This window comes from Sturnus vulgaris, chromosome Z, assembly GCF_052056855.1.
Source record: "Sturnus vulgaris isolate bStuVul1 chromosome Z, bStuVul1.hap1, whole genome shotgun sequence".
In the NCBI taxonomy this organism is placed as follows: Eukaryota; Metazoa; Chordata; class Aves; order Passeriformes; family Sturnidae; genus Sturnus; species Sturnus vulgaris.
The window spans coordinates 5,617,712-5,633,079 of record NC_142283.1 but is presented as its reverse complement, the minus strand read 5'-3'; the positions used below and the strand labels follow the sequence as shown (position 1 = coordinate 5,633,079).

The 15,368-nt window shown below is 44.8% G+C and overlaps 1 long non-coding RNA gene across 1 annotated transcript; it reads left to right on the top strand.

Moving 5' to 3' along the window:
- Positions 1-3,735: 3,735 nt before the first annotated feature.
- Positions 3,736-11,172, top strand: LOC148219627 (uncharacterized). Its single transcript, XR_015799374.1, has 2 exons — positions 3,736-3,855; positions 8,818-11,172. It is a non-coding gene; the product is annotated as an uncharacterized LOC148219627 (long non-coding RNA).
- The last annotated feature ends 4,196 nt before the right edge of the window (positions 11,173-15,368 follow it).

Here is a 15,368-nt window from a genome sequence, read left to right as displayed (position 1 = left end):
TGCTCTGGAAATGGCTCTTGGTCAAAATACATGGATTTCTCATTGTTCCATGTTTGTACCAGGGTTATCAAAAATGTAAGGCTAAATGAAACCCTGGAACAGTAGATTATTAGTCTTGAGAGTAGGCATTACTTTATTCTTGGCTCTTGTGCATAGTGGACAACTCCAGCCACATACATGCCTATTTCAAAGTTTTTCCCCTTACTGATACATTTTTAATAAACATAGAAATTCCTGTGCATTGTTTTTAAAATGACATCATTTTCCACGTTAATTAATTCGTATTCTCTCTTGTATTGGATATTGATGTCTCCCTTCTCATGCTAATTTGTCCACATTTTTCAGTCTGTTTATGATCTTTTTCCCAGAGAAATTGTTTTGAGCTCTGAGGCTGAAATGGACAGTTTATTAGTTTCTTCTTAGTCTTCTGGTTACTCCAACATGTTCTTGGAGGGCTACCAAGTCTAGACTCCAGGTGTCCAGCCTTTTACACCCCCAGGCTTTGTTCATTGAAGGTTATCAGTGTTCGTTCAGAAAAAAAAGTTTTGGTGATCTAGCAATCTGACTGACAAACATTGCCAAAAGACAACTAGCTACCTACTTTCTAAGGTGGAAAATTACAATGCTTAATAAGAAGAAACTGCTTATGATTAATAATATACTGCTTTTGATTGATTAAACAATTAATGACAAAATTAATTGAATTCATGAACTAGGAGAAAATGTAGACTAATCAAGCAATGAAAAACTGCATAAGTAATCCAAGCTCATGAATTTGGCACCTTCTGTGATTTGTTCTCATTCTTCTATCAAATGCATGGATGCTCTTAGAGCCAAATCATTCATTAAGCTGACATAAAAGGATGTGAAGTTCAGGTGATTCCCCGTTCCCCTTCATGTACAGTCCCTGTCCTAAGCTCTACCAGGACCGATGATTGAAAGAGAAATATTAGTGGAATTGTGTTGAGGCAACACTTTGTACAAATGACAGTGACATGGGTGAAGGATGAACAGTCTCACAAGCAAAATATTGTGGGATTTCTAAAAGGCTGTGGAAAACTGCTTTCGCAAATCTTTGCAAGTGAGTCTCCTCTTTCAAGAAAAGTTCAGGCAAATTTCAGATGAACGGCTTTTAGCTTCAATGTCAGACAATTTTGCCTTCAAAATGAAGCAGTTAGATGGCAGTAGGTTGTTTTTGTTAAAAAACATGCTTATGCTGATAGACATTGTAGTAATTTTTTGAGCTCCAATGGATATTTTGTTACATCTGAGTAACCTGGGATAAACTGTTTCCATTTCACACCTATGTAAATAATTGCATGTAGAGATGAGGAAAAGAGAAAGGGTTTTGGTGCCTGTTAAAGTCAAAATTCATCATTTGCTGTTGAAATTCTTCTTGGAGCTCACTCCAGCATGTGCTTCCTTAGTACCAAATAAATCCAGGGTTCGATGCTGACCCGAATTTGTGATCCGTTTGGGAACCACTCTCTCCTGGTTTGTCAGCTGAGCTCTGGCCACTTCAATTGTACTCAGGCACTTGATTTCAAGGGCAGCTCATGCCTCTAAATTCCAGCAATTGGGAAAGGATGACTTGCTCCTTGAACACTTGGCTGCATTGGAGGCTAAGTGACGGTCGCTGTCTCAGGGCAGTTTTGTATCTGGCTGCTGTCAGAGGGAGAATTGTGTCAGAGTAGCTGTTTGTAGTGATGGGATAGCAAAACTTTTCAAATTGAGGTCTGGTTTAAAATTAAGGGCCTGGTGAATCAGCAGGAATGGAGTGTTGGCTGAAGGTTTTACAGAACATTTCTTTTTTCCTTTTAGCCAAATACCAGTGAGGCCTCACACGTTGGAGGTGTGCAGGTTGCCAAATTGCATAACCCACTTGGAGGTATGGTTGCTTTTCATATTTTGCTCAATATCTGTAAGATTTTCAACTTGATAATTCATTTTTGCAGCACATTCTTGGGACAGGGGTTGTGTTCAGAGATCTCAGCTGTAGGTGGTTTGCCCTCAGGTCAGCCTTGCAATCTCTTGTCACAGCACTCAGCCATTGGCCTGTTTTCCTCTGAGGAATCCTGCCTGTCCTTCCTTGTATCCGTAATGCTTGACAGGTTGGAAGTTTGAGCATTGAGGTCCTGGTTTGGAGCACCCACTGCACCAAAGTTTGCTGCCTTGGTAGCTAATGTGTTGGTTTTGCAACTGGATTTGGAGAACCTAGGCACTGTGCTTATCCTTTAAACTTAATTGGAAATTGACCAAAAATGACCTTGAGGAAGTCCCACACAGTATTTCATAAGGTCAATATGGAAAACTTCGCTTGAGTATATTTTTTGTCTTCGTCGTTAATAAGTAACTGTTGCCACAATTACAGTTTGGGCTCTTTTCAAAGAAACTGAAAGGAAAGTAATGATCTTCCCCATGGATTCCATGATTGTCCACAAAGCACAGTGTTCTTAGGTGATGCCATTTGTTATTAACTTGTTCTGAGTACTGTTTCCCCAAGGAGCCTGGCTCCAGGCACACAGGAGGTGGAGATTCCCCTTACAGGCACTCAGTGCTGCTGCCTGCAGCAGTGAGCTGAACTAGGCACAGCCAGCTGCCCTGAGAAAAACGGGCTCTCACCTGGCTGTGGCTGCAGTCACCTGCCTGCAGGGACATCCCTGCCCCTGAAAGTGCAGCTCTTGCTCTGCCTTAGCTTAGTGCAGAGCATGTTGAGGCAGCAGCATCGAGGCTTTTTGGAGAGATAGAACTAAACTCACAAATTTCTAAATGGGGATTATCTGTTTCACATGTGAATGATGATTTGTGTGAATCTTGGTGATAGTTTACATAGATCCTAAGGAAATATTTAACATTCAGTATCTGTGATGAAAGTCTGGCCATAGTGAGACTACTAATGCTGGAACTTGGGACCATTTTGGCTTTGGGCTGGCACTGAGAATCCCAGGTGAGACAGGTCTGGTTGCTGGCAGGGTACAGGGTGCCCTTGCAACATGCTCCATGCAGTACCAGCTGGGGATTGGGCTTTGCCATAGAATCAGAGAATATGCCGAGTTGGAAGGGATTCACAAGCATATGCAAGTTCAGCTCTCTCCCCAAGAATTCCATCATCATTTTCAATCAACTTGCTTGCCTTCTCCCAACCTCCCCTATGATATTTCTTTTTCTGTTTTCCTTTCCTTTGGGAAAACAAGCAGACGTCAACGGAGCCCAACCAAACTCTTCACATCCTGCACCTGAGAAGAAGAAAAGAACGCCCATGAAGCCTGCATGTAGAGAGCCTGGTGCAGGAATGGCTAGAAGAGAGAGGCCATAGTCAGATCAATTTAGTCAGGCTGACAAAGCAGGCCTCAGCCTCAAGGGCATAGCAAGAGGGAAAGCACGTAGACTTGTGATAAAATGAACAAAGACAGACTGTAAAAGAAGAACTAGAAGAACTCTGCTAGCCATGAAATTGCAAAAGTGTAGCTATAAACTTAGCCGATCAGCATAGTGACGCATATGGCAAGGCAACCAATGATGAGCTTAGCTTTTGCAATATGCATGAGTTAATTAAGCACTGTATTTAATCGCCACTCTAATTATCAATAAACGAGACTTCGCAGATGACCGAATTGGTGTCCGTGTCTCCCTTCTCCGACAAATGGTGACCCCGACGCTGTCCCTCCGTCGCTGAAAAAGAAAACGGGGGAGAACGCGCCACGGTCGGTGAAGTTGAGCTTGGGACCTGCTGCAACCGGGTCGGTGTCAAACGACGTAGGAAAGACACCCTCAGGAGCTACAGAGGTGGTCCTGGGCCATACGTGCTGCCGAAGCCGGAGAGTTGCAACGGCGCCGACGGTAAAAAATGGACAGGCAAGCAGCATATGATTTATTTATAGCACATATAGATAAGTTAGGGCTAAAAGAGCTTAATCCCAGGAAGGACATACCGGGGTTGTTAGCCTGGGGTTCTGCAAAAGGCTTATTCACTAACCCTCATAGTGTGCATGAGTTAAATGAGTGGCGTAAGTTAGGGGATGTACTGTGGGAGGCAGTATTAGGAGATGATAAAACGGCAAAAAAGTTAGGAAAAATTTGGCAAGTAGTTCATAACGCGCTCTTAAAGCAACAGGCAGAGAAAAGGGCGGCACAGCAGGCAGTAGAGGCATATAAAAGAAATGCTCAGTATGGTGATAATGAGCCCCTTGCACCAAGCACAAGAAGGGTTGAAATACCTATTCTTAGAGACACGGCAGGAATGGCCGATGGGGCTAGTTGCACTTGGCCCTCTGCACCCCCCTCAGAAGAACTGGGGAATAACGCTGCCAAAGCAGAGGAGGCAATTGCAGAGAGCGAAATATCTCAACCTTGCGGCGTAGAATCCCCTTGTCGGCCTGAATCTAGCATCCCTAAACCTGCCAGTGAGCCATATCCTGTCCCTAGGGCGGAAAGCGACCTGCGGGGGGAAGTGGCAAGGCAGAGGAGGGAGGCATGGAATATGCTAGCTAGACACGTCCTGGAGACTGGGGATGACGCCGCTGTGAGCGCAGTCAAAGTCTGGACCTTTCCTGTAACATACACACAGGGAGTAAACCAACAAGGACAAGCTGTACAAGTGGGAGAGTATGAACCGCTCGATTGGAAGTTGCTAGCGCAGTTGCGACAGACAGTGAGTCAGTTCGGGTTTCGGAGTGAGCCAGCCAAGCAAATGTTAGACTATCTATTTGACACATATTTATTACTGCCAAATGATCTAAAAAGCATAGCAAAATTAATTTTCACACCACATCAGCAAATGCTGTTTAATGCTCACTGGCAAGCTCTTGTTGCCGAGGCAGTTGCGGTACAAAGGGGTCAGGGTGATCCGTTAGCCGGGATTACAGCAGATGAGTTAATGGGAGTGGGCGCATTCCGCAGGTCAGAAACTCAGTTACTCCCAGGGGCCGACAGGGTTAGAGAAGCCATGCGTATCGTAAGAACTGCTATTGATCAGGTGAAAGATAGTTCAGGTATACCCATGTATATGGGAATAAAACAAGGAAGGGAAGAATCCTTTGGGGACTTTGTAGATAAGGCTACCGCTGCTATCGACAGAGCAGGAGTTCCAGAGTATATGAGAGGGGCAATGTTAAAGCAATGTGCGTTACAAAATAGCAATGAGGCAACAAAGAGGGTATTGTCAACTCTAGGAGCTAATTGGACGATAGAAGAGGCATTAGAAAGAATGGCGCTGCAGCCATCAGGGTCACAGGTTTTCTTAATTAATGCACTAAAAGAAATAGGCTTAGGGCTACAGAAACAAGCTGAATCCACACAGTCACAGGTACTAGCTGCTCTTGCCCCGCTCCGTGCTTCCACAGCAGCACCGGCCACAGCGAACAACCGCCGACCTCCTTCAACGCGATGCTTTAGATGCGGAAACGGAGGCCATTTTCGACGAGACTGCCGAGCCTCAGGAGTGTGGTGCCAGAACTGCCAGAACAACACCCACAACACGTCAGCTTGTCGCCGCCAATCGGGAAACTCCAGGCGGAGCGCGCCCGGCAGCCGCGCCCAGACACAAGTAGCCGCCGTAGCATCAGCGCCATCTCCTGTCTGCAACCAGCCACAACAGGGAGCTTGGGACTCGACTTGGCAGCCGCAATAAAAACATCATTGTTAACAACACGCCCCGCTAAAGTCCCAACTGGAGTACAAAGCCCAGTAACTATTAAAGGACAAGTTTTTGGAGGACTAATAGTGGGACGTTCATCGAGTTCCATTTTAGGACTATTTGTACTACCAGGTGTCATTGATGCAGACTACACTGGGGAAATACAAATAATAGTCTATACTCCTTTTCCTCCTCTAACAATTGAGGCAAATCAGCGTATTGCTCAATTTATTCCACTTCCACAGTTAAGCCGGGGTGTTCAACCACAAACACAAACCCCGCGCAAGGACCAAGGATTTGGATCCTCTGGTGTTGCTCTACTCACAATGGATCTCAATACTAGACCCAAAAAGGAGGTGAGGTTCACCTATGCAGGACGTACAATAAAAATGATGGGACTTTTAGACACTGGAGCAGATACCAGCATTGTTTCTCCAGAAAAATGGCCTTGTGATTGGCCATCATTACAAACCACGGATACCGTGACGGGCGTCGGAGGGTTCACCCTCGCAAAGAAAACGCCCCCAATAAGGGTTACTATAGATGGGCAGGACTTGGTAACTGTGTTATCAGTAGTTGCATTACCGCCCATGGTACACTGCCTAATTGGAAGGGACATTTTAGCTCAGCTTGGGGTCGTTCTATCCAACGAGCACCCTTTGGGGTAATTGCCATTGCTTGGACTTTCCCGATCCCAATCACCTGGACTACCAATGAACCGGTAATGGTTAAGCAATGGCCTTTAAAAAGGGAAAGTCTAATACAAGCACATCAACTCGTGAAAGAACAATTTCAACAAGGACATTTAAAACTTTCCACAAGCCCATGGAACACGCCAATTTTTGTGATTAAAAAGAAATCAGGGAAATATCGTCTTCTACATGATTTAAGAGCAGTAAATGATCAAATGGAAGCAATGGGAGCATTACAACCGGGACTTCCCAATCCAGCCATGCTCCCACAACATTGGCCTCTTTTAATTATTGATTTAAAAGACTGCTTTTTTACTATAGCCTTACACCCCCAGGATACAAAAAGATTTGCATTTACCCTACCGGCAATTAACAGGGGGGAACCTGACAAAAGATATGAATGGACTGTTCTTCCACAAGGTATGAAAAACTCGCCTACCTTGTGCCAATTATATGTTGATGCGGCTTTGCAACCCCTAAGACTAAAATGGCCCGACACAATTATTTACCACTATATGGATGACATCTTATTCGCCCAGAAAACATCATTTACAAATGTTCAAATGCAAGAAATTCAAAACACTTTAGCAAAAGCATCTCTCATGATAGCTCCAGAAAAGATACAGCAATCTACACCATGGAAGTACCTGGGATGGACTATTACAAATCAAATCGTACGGCCGCAAAAACTTCAACTTGCAACAAAAATCACCAATCTAAATGAAGCACAACGCTTACTAGGAGATCTACAGTGGCTCAAACCAATTGTTGGAATACCCAACTCCTTACTAGAATCCCTCAGGCCACTACTCAAGGGAACCGATCCAACCACACCTGTAACCATGACACCACAACAAAAAGACGCTCTCAATGGCATTATTCGCTGCGTCAATGAAGGATTTGTCTCCCGCCGGGATGTATCATTACCTATAGACCTCACCATTTGGAATACTCCTGATCATCTACTTGGAGCACTTACACAGACACAAAAGAAAACGGGGGAGATACAGGTACTAGAGTGGATAACCCCACCTTTACAAGCAAAAAGGACAATCAGTACAAAAATCGAACAAGTAGCTACCTTGATTCGTAAGGGTCGGGTAAGGATTCTGGAAATCACCGGAACAGGCCCGACCGCAATCCACCTACCCATGAAAAAGGAGGACTTAGATTGGTACCTCCTCAACTCTGAGGACTTACAAACGGCTTTGCTGGAAGCTGGAGCAGCAGTCAACACAGGACCGCTGACACCACGTCATCTTCAGTGGTTAGGAAATTGGGACTGGGTATCAAAGCCAACACGATCGGAACAACCGATAGCAGGTGCTATCACAGCATTCACAGATGCTGGAAAGAAATCGAGGAGGGCAGCCATCACCTGGAAAGAAGGCCCTCGATGGAAAAAGCAGATAATAGACGCTGCTCCAGAGGACAGTTTACAAACATTGGAATTGCTTGCTGTTGTGTGGGCACTAAGTGAACTACAAGGGCCTTTGAATGTGGTCACTGATTCGTTTTATGTTGCAGGAGTAGCACAGAGAATTGAGGACGCCTCTGTGAAAGAGGTGCAGAACAAGAGACTCTATGAACTCTTGCTGCAGCTAAAGCGAGCAGTAGGAGCAAGGTTTAAGCCTTATTGTATCATACACATCAGAAGCCACAAGTGGGATGTAGGCTTGGGTGAGGGCAATGCCAGGGCAGATAAATTGGTCATGAATGTAGCAGATGATAGGGGGATTGAGGCAAGAGAGTCACACACACGATTTCACCAGAATGCTAAGGGATTGGTGCGTGAGTTCAAAATAGGCATACAAGAAGCTAAGGCAATAGTGAGAGCTTGTCCCACCTGCAGTCATCACAACAGTGGGGTGGGTCTTGGGTGTGGGGTAAATCCTCGGGGTCTAGAAAGTAATGAAATTTGGCAAATGGACGTTACACACGTAGCAGAATTTGGTAGGCTCAAATACGTGCACGTCACAATAGACACCTACAGCAAGTACATTTGGGCTACAGCACAAACAGGAGAGAAGGCAATCCATGTAATAAGGCACCTAACAAGTTGCTTTGCAGTCATGGGAATGCCTAGGGAAATAAAGACCGACAATGGACCAGCCTATGTCGGCAAAAGAGTAAGCCAGTTTATGAGACTCTGGGGAATCAAACACATCACAGGAGTACCACACTCACCCACAGGACAAGCCATAGTAGAAAGAGCCAATGGGACACTCAAACAGTACCTACTCAAGCACAAATCCATAGAAGATCCACAAGAAAGGTTAGCTAAGGTTCTTTATGTCATGAATTTTTTGTGTGTGTTTGGGGAAGAATCGGAGCCGCCTGCAATTAGGCATAGAGGAAAAAGAGAAGGTAACAAGGAAGAAAGCACAAAAGCATGGGTAAAATATCGGGATCCAAAGACAGGGATATGGAATGGCCCCGCTGAGGTAATATACTGGGGCAGAGGTTATGTTTGTGTTTCTACTCCCACAGGAACAGTTTGGGTCCCTGCTAGGTGGGTGAAACCCATCCTAAATGAGCGAGTTGGTGGAAAGATTCCTGAGGACACCATTAGCTCCAGACGACCGAGAGCGGATACAACAGAAGTTGACGGTGACCTTACGGCCCTATTTACAAAAACTAGCACCATATAAACGCGTTGTCCGCAAGGCACTACAACGGCCGCCACCGAACTGGGTGGAGTGGATCGAGTATCACGCCTACCTGGAAGAACAACGCCTTAACGGTCGCCCTTGTTGCGCGTGTGGGAAGGCGTGGTGTGAAGCTTGGGTGGCTTTAAAGTGTGGGGGCTGTGGGGACTGTTCATGGGTAAGACAAAGAGCAGTATATAAATTGTGGTGCCAAGAGTGTCAAAGGGAAGACCAAAGACGCTCAAGCTGGGGTGCAGCATTAGAGGGGGAAGCAGGAGTACCGTTTGTACAGGTCCCAAGTGTATATGAAGCACCAGAACAGCTTATGTTAGCTTGGGCCCGGTGGGAAATAACTAATTGGCTCTGGAGGCAGAAAATCACTGCAAAATCTTGCATTGTTGCTACCCGATGCATGACTAAAGTGCCATATCTACCTTTCCCTCGGGTAGGACCAGTTAAGCCAGGTACCGACCCTGAAGAAGTATTAGACCAGTGCATAGAAAAGGTAAAGCAGTGGCACATAGCAGCAGACAATCCAAAATACAGGAGGGAGAAGCCACGTAAGCAACGAAAATGATACTCATCACACTGCTTACGCTTACTAACTTTGCTTGCACAAATGCTTTTCCAATGAAGCACACACCTAGAGAAAATGTATGGGTAACATTTGCTAACATAACAAAGCAAGAATCAATCTGCTTGAGCTTGGGGGGAGCGCAGAATCCTTTCAAAACTTGTCTTGTAGGATTGCCAGTTTGGAAACCAAAAGAGTTTGCAGGGTATCTTAATAATAGCAACCTACCTACAAAAAGGGATGATGATTTGTTGCAGGGTTGTACTTTCCCTAGTAGTAATCCCTCACAACACGATGGATGCTGGCAATGTGAATTTGTCCTAGCTTTAGGCAAAACCTTAGCCTCCCCTCCAGAAGAGATTGACCTCTTCGGAAGCACTAATGCATCAATGGGAAAAAATGCAGGAGGATGGTTTAGTTTTATGCCCTTAGAAGACAAAAACTTTGCAACCCTTAATTCAGCCCTTACTAGTCTATCAACAATTCATACTCAACTCTACTCCAAATGTAACGGTAGGTACATCACAAAGGCAAGAGCACTACCCCCAGGAATATTTTTAATTTGTGGGGATCGTGCCTGGAATGGTATTCCAGTGAGGCCACAAGGGGGACCCTGCTATCTAGGGAAACTAGCCATGTTTCACCCCAATGTAACTACTCTCATGCAACTTGCAGGCAATGCCAATCGAACAAAACGCAGTTTACACGATCTTGACTGCACCGACATAGGGCAACCACACTTTTGGAGTGACTTTAGACAGGTAGCAACTGCTGTACTCCTCCCTCACGCAGCAGCCAGGAAAGCTATGGCCCTAGCTGAACAATTAGGGTGCTGGGCAAAAGATGAATTTAACACCACCTCTCAGGTGTTAGACATGATGGCCAGGGATGTCTCAAGTGTTAACCATGCAGTACTACAAAACAGAGCAGCCATTGATTTTCTACTTCTAGCGCAAGGACACGGTTGTGAGGAATTTGAGGGAATGTGCTGCATGAATTTGTCTGACCACTCTAAATCCATTCACAAAAAGATACGAGACATACAAAACAGACTACATGACCTAAAGGAACAAGATGGTTGGGACATTGATGAATGGCTAAAGAGCCTGGGCCTTGGAGGATGGATTCGGACCATCATTAAGTATGCTATCATGATCTTAGGCGTATTCTTATGCTTAGTTTTGTTGCTTCCTTGCTTGATAACTTGCTTGCAGAATTTCATTCAAAAGACTGTTAGCAAGGCTTGGCATACTAATCTTCTCGCTCAAAAAGAAAACGGGGGAAGTGTAGAGAGCCTGGTGCAGGAATGGCTAGAAGAGAGAGGCCATAGTCAGATCAATTTAGTCAGGCTGACAAAGCAGGCCTCAGCCTCAAGGGCATAGCAAGAGGGAAAGCACGTAGACTTGTGATAAAATGAACAAAGACAGACTGTAAAAGAAGAACTAGAAGAACTCTGCTAGCCATGAAATTGCAAAAGTGTAGCTATAAACTTAGCCGATCAGCATAGTGACGCATATGGCAAGGCAACCAATGATGAGCTTAGCTTTTGCAATATGCATGAGTTAATTAAGCACTGTATTTAATCGCCACTCTAATTATCAATAAACGAGACTTCGCAGATGACCGAATTGGTGTCCGTGTCTCCCTTCTCCGACACCTGCAGACAGTGAAGGGAATCCTTGCACTGCTGTTTATGGCCGACCCTACAGGGACAGGGTGATTCATTTACTTGCTCTGAGGACGTACAAGAAGCCAGAGTTACTTGCCCGCTTGCAGAGAGATGGAGTCAGGCAAAAGGACAAGGGGACCCTTGGAAAGATCCTCCAGCAGGTCAGATTGTTCCATTTGTTCCAGCAATTTTTTCCTTTTTAAATATTCCCTGTTTCTCATGGCTGTTGCTGAATGATGCAAACATTAATATATCACTTCAGAATATTTCCTCTTTAGCTATGAACAATGTCCAGGGAAGATAATTCAAATGGATACAGTTTTGGATGCTCAGATTTTTATCAAATGGATTCACAGACTTGCTTCCCTTCCAACACAACCTTAGTTCTGCTTTTAAGGCATGAATTCCAAATTCTGGGCTTCTTTGTTACTTCCAGCATTTATTTTAAGCTGGGGGGAGACAGACATCAGCAAAGACCATCAGACAAACATTAGTGTTTACCATGTTTTCAAAGAAAGAAAAAACTAAATTTTGAGAGATGGTGATGGTGTATTGATGAGTTATTTAATGTGTTGTACGGGACAAATTGATGGAGATTTTTCCTGTGGGCTCTTCTATGGAACTCTGAGCAGGTGTCAGGTGATGAAATTGTAAACCACCACTTCTAATATTAGTTGTCTTGAGGTTTTCCTGCCTCCTTTTAGCTTTTTGAATAGATTTTGTATTTGACTGGAGGAAGATAGAAACCTCATTTATTGTCAAAGGAATAGAGCAAGCCATGTGCACTGCCTTCTCAGGACAGGACTTTGCTGGAATGAACCCTGGCTCTGCCACATGAAGAGGGAGGGACGCTGGCCCTGACCACCTCTCCTTACACACTGTAGTTCTAAATGTTGTTTTCAAAGAAACACTTGGGAGATATGAATAGAGATACTCAGTTGTTTCCAATTGGTGAAACTTTGATAGGTCTTATACCTCATGTGATAGAGGAATAATTGATCTCTGTACCAAAGGACATTGTTTATTTGAGTTGGGTGCTCACAAAGAATTCTTTAGCAACAACTGGATTTCTGTAGTTTGCATACAGCAACCATAATGAAGGTTTATTTTCTTCAATATCTGCCTGTAGGTAGCCAACCTGAATCTAAAGGATAATTCCTTCAGTCTGAAGGAACATCTCTTTCCAACCCTTCAGACTGATTGGCCTGGCTACAGTGAAATCGATAGGGAGAATTTGAAGTTAATACTTGCTAGGTAAGTTCAGTCTTTAGAGGAAAGAAAAGAGACTTTTCAGGAAAAACACCTTGGGAAATGAAGCCTAGATTGTTAGAATATGCTGAGTAATGGAGTCCAACTCCTGGCCCTGCACGGGACACCACAAGGATCACACTCTGTGCCCAAGAGCATTGTCCAAACGCTTCTTGAAGCCCTGCTGCATTGCCCACTGGCCAGGAGAGCTGTACCTGTGCTCCAGCACCCTCTGGAGCAAGAACATTTTCCTGATATCCAGTCTATAGCTCTCTGAACTCAGCTTCATGCAGTTTCCTTGAGACTTGACACTAAAGTTCTGTATTGTCTGCAAGGAAAGAGCTATGACAGTCGATATTTAGGCCTTGTTAACTGAAATGTTTGACCATCCTCACAGAAAAGCAGCTCCATCTCAGAATCCCCCCAGCACCAGCCAGATGACATCTCCAGGGCCTTCTGAGAGAGATGCTCCAGCAAGACCTGCTCAGGTATTTGGTGCATTTTGAACATTCTCTATTGTGTATTAAGGTTTAGCCCTCTGCTGATGGTGTAAAAGCTGTGATGTGAATGTGCAGGACCAGGCCAAAGCAGGCTCTGCCTCAGGCACTGTGACTGCTTTGACAGGAAGGTTGTGATCAGAAGAGAGGCTCCTGCAGGGCTGGAGCAGCACTGTCCTGAGCCAACTTTCTGCTCTGCCTGGACACTTGAGCTCAGTCCCCACTCTCAACTCATTCCCTGCAGAAGGGCTCAAAGGGCTGGCTCTGCATGCATGACAAAACTGTGTCAAAAGACTCCTGGACATAAGAGGCTGCACCAGGGTGGGGCAGATGGGGCCCTCTCTCTCTCTTTTCCCTCTCTCCTGCTTTCATTCTCATTGTTTACTCCAGATCCACACTGTCCATGTGGCAGGACCAGCACAGGTTCTACAGAATTGTGATATTCCCTCACTCCCTTCTCTGCCTTGATTTGTCTCCTGCTTTGCTCTGCCTGGGAACAGCATGGCTGTCCTGTTCTACTCCATCCTCAGTCCTGAAGTTTGCTGTGGGCGTGGGGAGCTTGTGGCTGTGTGCTGTGGCTTGTGAGCCAGCACCTTTGAGAAGGTCCTTGGGAGGAGCTGAGCAATGATTGAAGGGCACCGAGGAAAAAGGAAGGGCTCATAAGTCACCACTTGTGAAACTCTCTTGTACAAATTTAAGAACTTGTTAGCCAGCAGCTTTTGAGTCTGAAGAGTGGAGTGGCTGCTGGAGTGAAGGCAACTGTGCCTAAAAGCACAAGACTTTGCTGACATGTGACTGATGTCTTTGTTCATCCTGAGGTGAATTCACAACCAACCATCACACCCTGTACTCCTGGGTTGTGTCAGTGAAGCACTGATTGTGTCTTTAATGGGTAAAATCCTCAAACAGCCAAGTGCCTCTTTAGTGAATCATGTAGGTGTGTGACAGCAAGAGCTGAGACTTTCCCTGGTGTGTACAAGCAGGAATTGGGAGCTAGAAAAACACAACTGGACCTCCTCATTTTGGGGAAGCCTTTGATAGAGCTGCTGAAAGAAATGTCTTTCTCTCAAAGCCTTTTAGCTACAGATTCAAAGTCTTAAAATGAGAAAATAGGAATCAGATAAAGCATGTATTTACCTGCACTACATCCTTGTTTGAATGATCTTTTTAGTTGAGACAGATGTGTCTTCAAGCATTGTCACTTTAGAAATGCTGGGTTTTTAGAATAGGAGCAAATCCTGATCCTGATCATAGATTAATGAATGAATGATTTTGTTGTTGTTGCAGAAACGGCCTCTGGCTTCTGACTTTACCAGTCCTGTGATGAGCAAGAAGAGGCGAATTGGTCACCAGCAATTCACCAGCCCTGTCCAGCCAGCAGCTGGAGGCCTCTCTTCTTCCTGGGTGCTCCCTTCCACATCCCTTTGGACTTTGAACATGTCTCCAAGGGTCAGCTCCATTTCCCCCTGCACCCCCGAGGTGCACCAGAAAGAAAAGTTCCAGAGTTCTACTGTCCCAGAGCCTGCCATGGTGCAGAAGGAGATCCCCGATTCAAACGGGAAGAAAAATGAATTGGGAAGGCTGAAGCAGTCACATCCTTTGGATTTCGATGAAGGTATTAAGATGCTGCTTTTCCTAACTCCTCTCTGGAAAACTATGATGTAAAGATTTAATTATTAAGAGAAGCTTCTGCCCAAATTAAACTGCAAGTGAGATTCTTTTCAATTGTCCAGACGTCATTAATAGTAAATGCAAACTAGGGAGATAGAAAGGAATAAGAGAATGAATGCTTTCTTTCCCTTTAATTTCCAGTAAACTGACAGTTGAGTGAGGCAACACTTTTTCCATCAGCAGGTTTTCAAATCTGCATGTTGAAGATAGAAACCCAACACATCTTCGTTTCAGGCTTGTTTCCTGAAATATGTAGATCAAATCTCAAGAATTTCATCATTGTTCATTGAACTCAGCCTTTTCCTGGAAACTCCAAAAGCTACAAAACCTGGGCTGGGGTTTCCTGGAGTTCTAGTTTGATCTGTGCCATGAGCTCCTCTGCATCTTAGCTGCAGAATTTCTTTCTTCAAAAGCTTTACAAGTAGCTCCCTCTGAAAACAATATTGAAAAGCTAAACAGAAAGGCACCAAGATTTCTGATCACAGGGACATAGCCAGCAGGGCAGAGTTCAGTTGCTTTCTTTGTGTGTTGTCTCTTTTGGAGGTTGAAGTTGCAAATTACTAGCTGGGTTTAGCCTGGAGGCGTGTTTAGAGTGTGCAGATGCCTCTTGCAAGTGGGGGTGTGCTTGTAGAGACAGGTGCTTTCAGATGGTCTTTCCACATTTCTTCTGGACATACACACAGCATCAGCAAACCTTGGGATGACTTTGGAAGGATTCCTGCTTGAATCTATAA